The 13,700-nt window shown below is 39.8% G+C and overlaps 1 protein-coding gene across 10 annotated transcripts in view; it reads left to right on the forward strand.

Annotated features, from left to right (window-relative positions):
* The window catches only part of KMT2C (lysine methyltransferase 2C), a 198,749-nt gene that overhangs the window by 22,818 nt on the left and 162,231 nt on the right, over window positions 1-13,700 (forward strand). Inside the window, exon 1 of one of the 10 annotated variants that reach the window (XM_027686919.1) lies at window positions 12-260. The exons of the other annotated variants lie outside the window; for them this stretch is intronic. The gene's annotated coding sequence lies outside the window, so the exon portion shown is untranslated. Of the gene's footprint in view, window positions 1-11; window positions 261-13,700 lie in introns of those variants that run through there. 10 annotated transcript variants of the gene reach the window in all.

Consider the following 13,700-nt stretch of genomic DNA (forward strand, 5'->3'; position numbering starts at 1 on the left):
GGGGGGGGCCCTGTAGAGCCGCCCGAGGCCCCGGGGCAGCGGCCGGGGGAGCTGCGAGCGAGCGGCACGAACATGGCAGACCGCGGGCACTGCTGAGCATCGCCGCCGTCCCCGCTCCGCGCCGCGCTCGGGCCCTGACATGTAAATAACTTCTCTTCCCTCCGGATCCGCGCCGGTGCCAGCCCCTCCATTTTCCAGAGGGGGATTTGCGAGCGGTTCCGCGGCGCTGGGCGATGTCGCGCAGAGCCGGCTCGCCGGGGGTGAGTACGGCGGGCGCTGAACTTCTTTGTATCGAAGGGCAGGCGGTGACAGCGGGGAAGGGGCTCCCCCGGGGACGGGGGGACCCGCCGGGACCGGGCGGAAAACTTGGCGCCGCTGACACTCCGGGAGAGCGAATTCGACGCCGTTTGGTCAAAAAAAAAAAAAAAAAAAAAAAAACCCCAAACCACCCCCCCCCCCCAAAAAAAAACAAACCCAAAAAAACCAACCGGACCCGAGTCCAGACGTGGGTGTAAGAGGTTCAAGTTACACGCTCGCTGGATAATCCTCGGCCGTTTGCTAAATAAAAATAAGAAAAAGGAGGGTGGGTGGGTGGGTGGGAGAAACAGCCACAAAAGCCCCGCTCCATCTGACCCGGGCATCCGGTCATCGCTGCCCTGGGTACACCTACACACGTGTGCCCGCACGGACGCGCTCGTATTCTTTAAAAAAATAGGACTTTATATGGTTATCTGTAGCACAACTGTTATTTTTTCCCCCTTTTAAATTTTTTTTAATCACTTTCACTTCCTGATGTAAATTCTGGACTGATGGAAAATTGAGATAGGATTCCTTTTCCTGTAATATTTTGAAGTATTCTGTACACGCTATTTTTTGAGGAGTGTGCCATTTTAATTTCACATGGTTTCAAAGCATGTACCTTTATAGTGTTAATTTTAGGTGATCCTCCCAGCTGCTTTTACCTGTAGTTCTCAACTGAAAGAAAAATAAAAACACTTTTAAAAATATACTGTATTTCTAGCGTGTAATGGATGGTCAGACCATTCTATATGATGATTTTTGTACGAGCAGTGAGCAAATAGGTCATAAGTCAAAGTAAATGTTATGTAACTGGCTGGCTTTAACAAACTTGGTACAAACTGTAAAGAAAAAAAGTATTTTTTTTTTTTGATTGGACAATATGAGAGGCTGGCTATCCCTTTTTCCAGTGGGAACTTTGTAGCAGGTTGATTTAAAAAAAACAACCAAACAACAAAACAACCTATGCTTTCAAAATATGAACCAGTTTTTGTAGTGTTTTGTATTTTTCTGAAAAACTGTTTTAGTCTTGTGTGTAATTCTGGATACTAAACACAAGATACTCACCAGTGAATCATTAGTTAACACTGTAACCAGATTCTTACATAATTGCAAAACGTTCCTGAGTTAGTATATTTTCTTATTTAACTTCACTGTTTTCTAGAATACCTTTATTTGGCATAGAGTTGTTGAAAGAACTAAAGATCAGTATGAAAATGATTTTGGGCTTTTTCATCTGAAGAAGTAAAGCAGCAGTGGGTTCATACTCCTCTTGCAAAACTGAAACAACTAGGCAGACATTTACAGATCCTCAGTGACTCTGTACAATGCTGTGTATTGAAGTACACACAGCTACTATGCTGGAGGTTGCATGGAGGGGTCTTTGTGCTGTCTGTACATCATGGTGATGGTATTCCGTGGTGTTTGATGTTCCTGCACAATAAAATACACTCGCTGCAGAAAATAACTGCAACTCCCCGAATGTTCAGTGCAAATATTTTAACCATCTACTTGTAAGACAGAGGCAGGGGATGAGATAGACTTTTCTCAGTGCTGTGGGATCTGTGTGAGCCGTTCAGTAACTTCACTGATGACTACTGCACATTTATTTTTAAACTATTTGGTTATGCATCCTTTACTGCTTTGTTGTAAATGGCCTTTCTTTTGGCAATACACTTAGAGTTTGAGCATCTGTAGTTTTTAATTGCTTGCCTCACTTTCAGGTCGTCTTTGTAGACTGTGTTACGACTCTACTCTTCTTTTGTTGTATCTGTTATGTGCAAAGTAATACCTAATATTCTATCAGCATTAAATCCAGATGCTTTTAGGGCAAAATACTCTTTTTTTTGTTTGTTTGTTTGAAATGTTATTTAATTTTGGTATAATTATTTTGTCAGACTCTGCACTCAGTTAAATTATATCCTTTTTTTCCCCATATTTTTTCCTTACTTGTTTTTTTCTTATTTTCTTCTCTATTTTTCTTTCCCAAGCAGAAACTCCTGCAGAGTTTTGGTAAAATGTTCTTTATGAGTTGTTTTTGGTTTTTTTTTTTTGGAGGAGAGGATGCTTTATTGTAATTTACATAATATGCCAGTAGAAAGTAGTTGCATCATGTACAGTTTCTTAATGTGACCGTTCACTGGACTTGCCTGAAAATGATCTCTTAAGGGTAAATGGCTGAGCAAAAATTAAAAGCAGCCATGTATTTATTTCTGCTTTTGTTTCAGGCTAAAAGGACCATTCAGCATGTGCTTTACTGGGTATTTCCAGACTGAAATTTATTCAGCTATTTAAAAATAATGGTAAAAGGATTCTTTTATCATGACTGCTTTCAAATCTCACAGTTTTGCAATTCTGGTTTCCTGTTCTTGAAGTGTGGATAGAAAACTCTTAGTGTGGAGGAGTATATACTTTGTATACCATTTAGTATAAAATAGGCAGCCCAAGAAGAAGAGGGACTGGCTCTGGAATGTTGTCAAAAGCACACTCTAAACAAGCTGAAAGATACTTTTCTGTTTTATTTGGGCTGTTCCAATTTTAGTCATTACTAAGGCTTCTGGAGGCTCTGGGACGTAACATGTTTGCAGAAAGAAGTATTAAAAACCAGTTTGACAGTGGGCCTTTAGCTAGTCTTTTATAATTCTGTCTTTCCTCTGTGAAATCCTTTTGGCATGTTGTGGTTCTCTGGCAGTATCCCAGCATGTGATATCACAGATATCAGATGCCTTCTTGCGATTCATGGCATTTGCTGTGCCACAGTGGTGCTCCCTGGGATGGCTTAGGTGAACCAGGAAATGTCATGGAAATTCGTAGGGAAAGCTGTGTGGTGGAGAAACAGTCACGTGGCTCAGGGAATAGGTGAGCACCTTCTGTTTGAGAGTGTTCACATCTTTGTGTTTGGTAATCTGATGGGGAATGTGTTCAGCAAACAGATGTGTCTTTTAGTGGTCTTTAGGGATTTTTTTCCCTGATGTCTCAGATATAGATGCGTATCAAAATGAGTGGCAAAACATCACAGTTAAGCTTTGCTCTTTGGAAATATCTCTGATTGAAAAAATGGAGCATAATTATACGTGGCCTTGTTAGGATTTATTTTCATCTCAAAGTTGAGGTCCAATGCCAGCCGTAAGCACAGATGATATCACACATATAGAGGATATTTGACTCCTCCATAAGACCTGTTGGAAGTTAGTCATAGCACACTGCATTTCTGTCTGTCTCTTTGGTGAGAGTCTCCCTCTTGTCTGTATTCACTGGTGAAATGTTAAGCACTAAGTTGTGGCTTGTGATGATGGTGCTTTTGTAGCATAGCTGGAAAATAAAAGATTCCACGCTGGCTACTTTGTCCCATGTTTTCATCCTGGTTTCCAAGCATTGAAAGGTGAATTCTTGAGAATCATTGCTTAATTAGACACAGAAGATGAAGGCATAGAAAAGAATCTGCTTGTGTATTTGTTTGTTTAGTCAGGACTTGCAGTTCTTGGGTATAATTCAGTTTCAGGAATGAATTCTTTGTTTTAGATGGAGCTCAATGTGTTCCTCCTAACCACAAACACTTCCATGTTGTTGTTACTCCAGATCTCCCTTTTTTTTTTATTTTTTTTTCCCTTATCCCTGTTTTTAATTTCTGGGCCCCAAATGCCCCAGTGGTGTAAAAAGACAATGTAGACGGCTTTTGGAAAACTCTGTTTGGGAAGAAGTGCATGGGAGAGCAGGTTATTATTGCCTGATTTATGGTTTGGCTTCTGCCCCAACCAGCTTACAATCTAAATAATACTTCTGCCCCCTCTTAGGATCTAACATCAGGTGCCAAAGAGAAAAATGGGACAAACTCTGAAGAGGGCAGTTATGGGAGTAATCATTCTGTGGGAGATCTGTTTGAGGTGGGATTAGACCAGGAGGAAAGGGAGCTGTGTTTTTCCCAGAATTCAGAAAACCTCGAGTTGAATTCTTATTTATGCTTATAGTTCTGCAGAAATCTGCCTTCTTCGAATCAAATGACTTGTGAAGATACTGAGTTTGACAGAATTTGAAGGCTTTTTCCAAGCATGAGGAACAGGGTGAAAAGATCTGATGTATTTGGCAGAACAAAGAGGATGGGGCGGGGGGAAGGGGTGGGATGGACGGGACTATGCAAGGCTGGTATAGCAGGAGCAATAAGAAGGACTAAGGTTGGAGCTTTATTTGCCCTTATGCTTGAGTGAGGTGGTTTTGTCAGCACAGTTTTGTAGCACCATTGAGAATGAGTTTAGCAAGCAAGAAGGTGGTCAAGGAGGGTGATGAGGGAATGAATGAGTCTGGAATATTTTCTAATATTTTCAAAAGTTACTTGATCTGGGTCAAGTAATAGGTGTTGTCACTGCCCTGTCAGCCTTGCCTTGTGTACAGAGGGTTTAGTCGCAGTCGTGGCAGAAGTCATTCAGTGTGTGTTCAGAACTGTCATAAAATGGAGGTTGGGGCTGAGCAGTAAGTACTCTATTAACCTTTGACAGTCTGTTCTCGTTTGAAAAACTTGACTTTGGCTTTGCAATATTTTAGCAGAAGGCTAATTGCACGTAAGAAGGGGCACAGAAGCAAGGTAGAGGACTTTTGGAAGAACTGTGCGTTTGCAGTACTCAAAAAAGAGGAATCCAGAGTTACAGGAACGTAATCTTTAAGGCAGATGGGATAGAGAGAATGAGGAGCATGGACTTCAGTCTTTTTCTTTCACCTTAATCCACCTTGATGTAGTTGCTCACAGGCAAGCAGTGTTTATTTGTATGTGTATTTAGTCATCTTTTCCCTTCCATTTGTGCCTTGTCATCTTTGTTTTCACCTTGTTAAAGGAAGTCAAGATTTTTAATTTAAGAAAAATAAACAGTTTAAAGAGCGATGTAAGGACAGTCTTATGCATCTCCATAAATAGCAACTATTACAACTCGAAGTCTTGCTCTTGGAAGACAAGACTAATGACAAGGAAATCTGGAAGATTTCTGAGGTGGTTTCTATGGATCAGGGTGCAGTCTTGCATTAATTTTTGAAACTGGGCTGGGGAGAGGAGTCTGGCCTGTATATTTTGTTTAGTTTATATATAAAGCAGTTAAATGCATCCTTTTTTTCCCCAGTATAATTGTCTTCAGGTAGTAAAATCCACCTACAATGATGTAAAATGTTAGACTGTGAGGAGTTGGTAAGCCAATTATTTTTTTTCTTCCATTTTTCAGAAATGCATGGAGCTCTTGAATCTGTCTTGACGGCCATGGTTCAGTTACTGAGATGGTTGTGTCACTTTTCTGTAGAAAGTTTTGGAATCCTGGAGCTGAATCAGTGAATAGCTATTATTTTAGGCAGTTCTATTGCTTCCCTTGGGGATGTTTTGAAATCAGTTGACTCCTGTGTGGTATGTTACCGGAAAGTCAGAGTTTCTGGATTGTGCTGTACATGCAGGGATTGCTCTGGCCAGTTGTGGCATCCTCTGCATTTGCCCCTCTTGATGAAGGTGGTTGGCTGCTGTTTTCTTTGGTGATAGCTGAGAGAAATAAAGGCTAGGGGGAGGTAGTTCCCCTGACCAGTGATAGACCTACATAGAGTTCACATATAAACCATCCTATATTATATTTATTTATTTCCTTATGGCTGCCTCATCTTCAATGTCTGCTGCTGCCAGCTTCACCAGTACTACAGAGGAGTTTTCATTATTGATGCCTCTGGACCTCCAAATAAAGAACTGCCAGACTGTATGGATTCATTTAATTATTAATCAGCATGATAGGGTATTCTGTAAGGTACACAATTCTGTTTCAAAGACAACTGGAGTCAATAGAAAGTTTTCCATTGAAATAAAATAGTCATGAGAGTAAACACTAATCAGTACACGTAAGAATTCGATAATCCAGACTGTTGTGTATCTACTGTTTTGAATAGTGCTAACTGATTGCTGCTCTGCACGATCAAAAAGTGTGGGGAACAGGATGCTTTAGGAAAAAAAACAAACCAGGCATTGCAGAATAGTTTTTCATTCTTCAGATTTCAAGAAAATGTGAGAACAGTTTTCTGTCAACTTAGATTCTGTGAAACAGTGCTCAGCTGAAATCATAACAATTATAAATTGCATAAACTTTTTGTTGATTTCTGTATTATTCTTTTACTGACCAGTTAGTCATGTTTTATTCCCACTGCTTTCCAGAGATTGACAAGAATCACAGTTGAGTCCAAGGGAGAAAAAAGGGGGGGCAGTTCTAGGCCACTCACAGAGAACTGGGTGTCTTTGATTGTGTTCTTCCTGAGCTAGATGTGTATGTCATGGCCCTGAGACCCAACCTACCATCTGATACTCAGTTTAATCAAACACAATCAGCATCTGAAAAACTGATAGTATGTGTTAAATTTTATCAGAGCGATGTAGGGCTGAATAATCTTGCACAAAGAACTCCACATCCTGTCCTTGCACTTCTCACCATCTCCTGTGCCAGAAGTTTCAGGCCAGGAAGCAAATAAAGAAGAGCTGCTTAGTTGGCTCTCCTGGTAAGTAATATATATTTGTAGGTGAAGAGTAGGAGACTTTTTCTGGGGAAGGCTGTCTTGAAGGTCTCCTTTGTAATGGAAAAGTCTGTGATGGTTGTGGTCTCTTTACCAGGTTATAAGAGCAATTTTTTCTGACTGTTCTGTAGCATCTTCTGAGTGGGAAATTATTTGTGAGGAATTTGAAAGGTGGGCTGTAGTGGTATAGTTAAAGGCAGAAAAGCAGTGGTGGTGATGTTATGTCTCTTAAGGCTCTAAGAGAAGCAAGGATGGGGAGGAGTGGTTGCATTTTGTGTAGAGCTGTTGTAACTGGGCAAAACAGATGCTTTCAGGCACACATAGGGGAAAAACGTGCTGTTTTTGGACAGAGTGTCCAGCTGCCCCATAAACGCATAGTGTCAGTACAACTGGAGTCCAAAATCAATTTGCAGTGGTTGCAACTTAAATTGAAAGAAGGCCTATCTTGAAATAATCTCTCCTGTAATCTCCTCTCCAGTCCTTCCAACAGCCTCCTAAGCCTGCTAAACTCATCAGAAGCAAACTTTCTGCAGATCATCCTATACCCAGATTGTACCTGAGCAGCAAAAGTGAAATTTGCTGACAGAGCTCCATGCTACCCCAGTACATGCACCCCAAGACAGAACCACCCAGATCATGGGATTCTGCATAATACACTTTGTCTTTTACTAGGTTTCCTCATGAACATTCACCACATCCTAACGGAAAGTGGATGGATGAAATTAAGCAACTTTTAGGAATGAGGATGAACCTGCCCACAGTCAATGAACACTAACTCTTTTTCATAAAACTCCTTCCTTGACTCTTTGGTCCTGGCATTTGAAGATGCATGCCAGATTTCCTCAGAAAGATAAACCTGAGTGCTGAAAATCAGGACTTGTGGGATGGCTCAAGTCATGAGCCTGACAAATTGACAAATGACAAAATACAATCATACTTTACTGTCTTCCTTGCACCCCTGCTCTAAACCTCACTGCTTTGTCTTCTGCAGATAATAAATTACTGCTTATTCCATCTCTTTTCCTCAGCAGCCAACCACCTTCAGAGCTTTCCCTCAGCCCCCTCTCTATAAGCAGAGTCCACCTGTCTTCTCAGATAGGTTCACAGCTTTAACTTTGAAGACTGGAGAATCTGCCTAATATTCAAATAACAGTTTTTTGTCCAGGAGCTTATTTGTTACTTAACTATATTACTTGATCCAGGGTGGGTGGGGGGGTGAAATAACCTCACACAAATCTCTCTTGGTAGTCTTTAACTGACAACAAGAAGCAAAAAGTTATAAATTTCTATAAAAGGTAAGGTCAGAATGCTCATGGATTGGATATTATTTCAAATTAGAAGATAACAGCAAAATGTCATCTCACTTTCTTGAGTGGCATGACACATGGTGCTTAGGTTATTTCTGGGGCTGTGCAAGGAATTTGGTGACTTAGGAGAATCCATTGAGCTGCCAGAAGAGCTTTGTGTTGCTTAAACACAAGAAAAATAGTTGTTTCTTGACTGTGAAAGCATCTTGTGAAAAAGCATAGTCGTGTGACATGAAGCTTGCTGTTCTTGAGGTTATTTTTTTACTGTGGTAGATAATGACCCGACTAAAGGATCAGGTATAGAATCTTTTCAATACAATATGGACAAAGATCCTAATAAGCCATCTGCTGAATGGGAAGGTATATAGGATGCTTGTGCATTTTCTTTGCTTCCCCACCCCCCTGCTTCCCACCATGCAGAAGTGATTCTCTGTGAGGCCACATTAGAGCCTCTGGATGTCAGAAATCAGGAACCAGTCTTTTAGAGGAATGAAACTTTTATAAACCACTAAAGGCTGCATAATTATGCGTTCGCTGTTCAGAGTTCAGGGTGTTGTATGCAAGGCTGGAAATGAAGTTCAGTGTTGTTAAAGATCGGTCTTTATGTGTGACAGTAATTTGGGCGATATGGTGAGATTTGTTGGTTCAGAGTCTGTTTGTGAGATAATATGGAGAAATTATCCATTTCACAACAGCAGCTGTGCTCTGGGTCAGACCAGAGATCTGGATGTTCCATCATCGTGTTTCCTGCAGTGGTTGACAGGAGATGCCTTGGAAAGAAAATAAAAAAAAAAAGAGTAATTTTGTAATGATACTTCTACAAACCACTAACTGTGGAATGTTGGGAAAGAACTGTGGGATTTCTGGAGTCAAGGGTGGTATTGCTATGTTAGATCTCTTGAGCATTAGACTTCTCCTTTGAATGTGTCCAGCTTCTCCTCAATCACACAAACTTGCAACATGCTGAGCATGGAGTACCACAGTTTAACTACATGTTGTGAGCAGAACAGTGGCCTTTTACTTGGGATTTTCTTGTACCTTCTACCTACCAGCATCAGTGCTAAGTAGTAAGTGTTAGAAGAGACAGTAAATGCTAATTTTGTGATCACCTTTTCAATGTCAATTGTGATTTATAATTATCAAGATGCATGAAAATGTATGTGTGAGAAAAACAGTGTTTATACTTTTCAAAGAGGTTCACGAATACCAAAGACCTGGTTGAGAGCACTGGGGTACACCAGTGAAATTTTATTTAAACTGAACAAAATTCATGTGTGTGTGTGTGTGTGTAGCAGGACTGCTTTTTGAAGGCAGTAAGACTCTAAAAGCAGGATTTCCTGAGTGTTAACAAGTTTTGCTGTGGTTCTTAGGGCAGTAAATTTTTCGACCTAAGGAATCATGGGATCTCATTTTCTGATGTTAAACGTCTGTTACATAGCTTAGGTTTTGATTCATTCTATTAGTTAAATAATATTTGTATTTGGATAATGAACCTGTTTTTAATGTAGCATAAATTGACTTAATTATTCTGTGTAATACGTCTCCTGATAGAACTGGTTGTTAGTGAGTTAAGGTTTCACACTTGATCATGCTGATGTCTGTGGATCTACAGATCTTTAAAACCCCCAGTGTATTAATGCTGTTATCAACCAAAGCTGCTGCAGCAGCTTTATTTATTTTTCCTTCCTCAAGGGTACTGTAGTGGCCAGTTTGAGCATTAGCCACCAAATGCCAAGGTGGCTGTAGAGTAACTGCAGCAGCATTTCAGTACCTAATGGACCAGGTCACGTGCAAAGCCTCATTAAAATATGATTAAAGTATCCCCTTTTGTTTGCTCCATGGAGCCAAGCCCACGCTTTGCTCTGGACCCTCCATTATGTTTGTGCCGTGTGCTTTGAAATGTCTCTCGTTTGTGAGGCTGGTTGTTCACCCCCCAAACCCCAGCCCTGCCCAAACCTGCTGCCAAAGATGCAGCTGGCTTTGCTTATTCCTCCCTCCTCTTACATCCACCGATGATTAAATGCGAGTAAATGATAATGGTGTCTGCTTTCATTTAAACATAGTCTGCTGAAGACAAATACGAAATATGAAGCTTCTGTTGTTGTCTGGGGGCGTCTCCTGTTTTCCTATAGCTCTTCTTTTTAACTACTGAAGACTGGGGTGGGTTTCTTTTTGTTTGTTTGGGGTTTTTTTTCGTGGTGTTTAATTAATAAGCTAGTCTTACAGTTAAAGAACCAGCATAAATTATATTGGTAATTTGCCATGGCCACCTGTGGTAGTACATAAATAATGAGAGAATAACAAAAACTTAGGACCAAATTAAAAAATAAAAAGGATTTAGTTACGCTTTCTAAGACAAACCTTCATAGCTCGTCTGGAAGTAGAAAAAAATGGACTGTTCTTTTGCTTTATTTTTTGTGGAACATGGAAATCAACATGCTTCAAGCTCAAAGACTCATAGCGTGAATCCACAAATTTAATTTGTATCTTTGATCAGTTATAGCCTTGACAGTACCTGTGGACAGCATAAACTTAGCAGAAACATAGTGTAGTTGATCAAACCCTATGATGAGTGTAAATGACTGGAGAGGGACATCAGACTTCTTGTTGGAATTTGAGCAAACGAAGAGTATTATTTCCAAATCAACATGTTGCAGAGGAAGAAGGGGTAGAAAATGCTATGTGAGTTCTTAGTTCTGGCTTTTCTTTTGACACTCTGTGGAATCAGATGATTTGGCACTGGTAGCTACTGTGGGTAAGAGGCGTTTATAAGAAATAAAATAAAATGTATATGTGGCAGTGGTGGGGGAGGCGTCTGTTCTGAAAACATCTGAGATGCTGGAAAGCGTGTCCCCAGTGGGAAAGAGAAATTGCATAGCTGGCACTGAGGCTCGCTTCTTATGCTTGTGTGGCCATATTTAGAAAAGGATCAACACTAGGAGCTGAATTATTAGAGAAGTGAGTGACTGAGGGGTTGAACATAAAGGAAATTATTTCTATCTTGCTCGTTTGTTTGAGTTTGGCCAGACGATGCTGTGGGAGGGCTGCAAACTCCAGGCTCGCTGCCTGTGTGGAGTCAGTCTGGAGAAGGGTTTCAGGAGGTAAATCCTTCTTTGAGTTGAAGCTCCGCAGCTGCTGTTACCTGGGTTTGTAGGTGGCTGCTTTCTGCCTGCAGGTGGGAACAAAAATGGTCCTCTTGACTTGGAAAAGTCTGGGAAGACCCAGCCCAGCACTTGATGGAGCGAGGTGCAGGCTGCTCGTACTGTGTGTAGCCCTGTGGGAGGCTTCTGGTTTCAGTACATCTTGCAAATATTCACGTGTGTAAGTAAAGCAAACAACAGCCAATTAAGAACAAAAAGAAAAAAAAACCCACCACATTTCAAAGAAGTTCTATGTATAAAAAAAGAAAGATGTCTTATTAACAAATACTTGACAGTACAGTAACATAGTTCATCACAGTTATTTGCATCGATGTGGCAGTTTTAGTTTATTGTGGTTTTGTTGCAGTACAACAGATTATCTAAATAAATTAATTTGAGGGGGGTATTAAAACAGTGCTTTTAAGGAGAAAGCCAGGAGGAATGCTTTCAAAGTTTTTAGGAGCAGCTAAACTACCCTCCCCTGCCTTTTTTTTTTTTTTTTTTTAAGAAGTGGTTCTTTTTGTTACAGTCATCAAGACTCATTTTGAAAGACTTATTTTTCTGGTTTTGGCAAAATAGTTGATCAGCACGACTGGCAAGGAACTTCCATGGAGCAACAAAGAATTTCTGTGCAGCTAAAAACTCTGTTTGAGGCCATCTTGGAGCACTTTGTGAGCTAGAGTAGAAACTCTCTGTGTAAGAAAAGCCATTCAAGTGAAGTTGCACGTTTTCCTCTCCAAAATTAGCATACCAGAATACTTCATTGCGGAGTGTTTAGAATACTTTGTACAAGAACTAACAGTAAGTTGAAGATTGCTAACTGAGGATTTGTAATGATGCCAACTGACTTTTTTTTTTTTTTAATGAAAGCTTTGTATACATAACAGGATGAGTCATCACTGGAGAGTTCTGAAAGTGTTTGGCATCCTGAAGAATCCTTTTGTGTGTCTCTGCCACACAAAAAAAGCGTTTTTGTCATGAAACTCTGCCTTAAGAAGTACTGCAATAACTGTAAGCTTTAGGGGGAGGCTTTCTAATGTGGCTCAAATCTTTACTTTCTATTATTGTTTTAAAAATATTTTGGTATTCTTAGATCTTCCTGAATAATAGGCTGAAAATTTCCAAGTAGTTTGTTGGCTGTTATTTTTTTTAATAAGATGTAACCTCAGACATACTTCTATTATAAATTTACTTTTAAAAGTTTTGTTTTACTTAAACAGGGTCCCTCTAGTAAACCCATAGTAGCCACTTATCTGAGTCACACTTATTTTAAGTACATTTTCTTTTGATACAGTTATGTGGAAGAACTGGGTGGCCTTGGTGGTTTTTGTTGTGTCTCTTTGAAACTGATATCTTACAAAGTTAAAGTTCTTTTTCCTATGTGTGTTAAAAACATCATTAGTTGCTGTCCTCACTCAGAGCAACTCCTTGGTAAAAAGAAACAGAAACCTTTCTTACTAAGTAAGTAAGTAACATATCACACCATCAGTTGGCTCGTGATTTTCCTGATGATGGGAATCCCAGTTTGTGTGATCTTCAAGTGTGTGCAAGACAGAGGAGATGGAATTTTGCAGCTGGTGAAATAGAGCAGCAAATTTATTTTAATGAGATTTTTAGGAATGGATGAAATTTTTCAGAGATTTTCCCCCTCATTCATTCCTCAGCAGAATATCTTCTAAGATGTGCTGTAATTAATATTAAAAATCAGTGCCATTGATGGATTCTTTCATAGCTTGTTGTAGTGATGATATAGATATATTTATTAGCTATTAAATTTAGCAGCTTTAATTTTTATTATTTCTTTTGAATGAACCTGAATATAAAATATATGGCCAAGGAACCTTGAAAGAAAGAATTCTTCTTCAGAAGAAGAATTCATGAAGAAGTCATCAGAATTTGTAGGTTTTCATCCAGGGAAAAAAAAAAAGCTTTGATAATAATTTTAGAACTGTATAGGCTTTTAATCCAAATGCTCTGAATGATACTGATAACAGAATGCATAAAAAACAAAGGGCTTTCAGACAGTCCTTGATGAAGCACACAGGTTAATTACTCAGCCCTGCACATGCAAGTGTGATGGTTTTGAGTCAGGCTCTCAGACTCATGTATTTTTATGTTACTGTGCACATCCAAGGCTAAGCATTTAAACTGTTCTTTGATTTGATTTGGAAGGGAAACAACAGAAATGTATTTAGCTAATAAAATTTGTCTTTGGTGATAGTTTTTATTAAGTTTTGGATGAATTCAGTGGCATTGCTGAGAGATGCTGTTTAATGATAGCACACTTTTTCTGTGTTTTCTTTTTTTTCTTTAAATTGGAGGCCTTGTGCTGTGTGTTACCAACTTAGTGTTATTCTACAATAAATGAAATGTTGGGGTGTGCTAATGTGGGGTGTGTCTGGTGAGACTGAATGCCACATTTGTTTTTATTTTCCAA

This window comes from Neopelma chrysocephalum, unplaced genomic scaffold (genome assembly GCF_003984885.1).
Source record: "Neopelma chrysocephalum unplaced genomic scaffold, ASM398488v2 Primary Assembly neopelma1_72, whole genome shotgun sequence".
Lineage (NCBI taxonomy): Eukaryota > Metazoa > Chordata > Aves > Passeriformes > Pipridae > Neopelma > Neopelma chrysocephalum.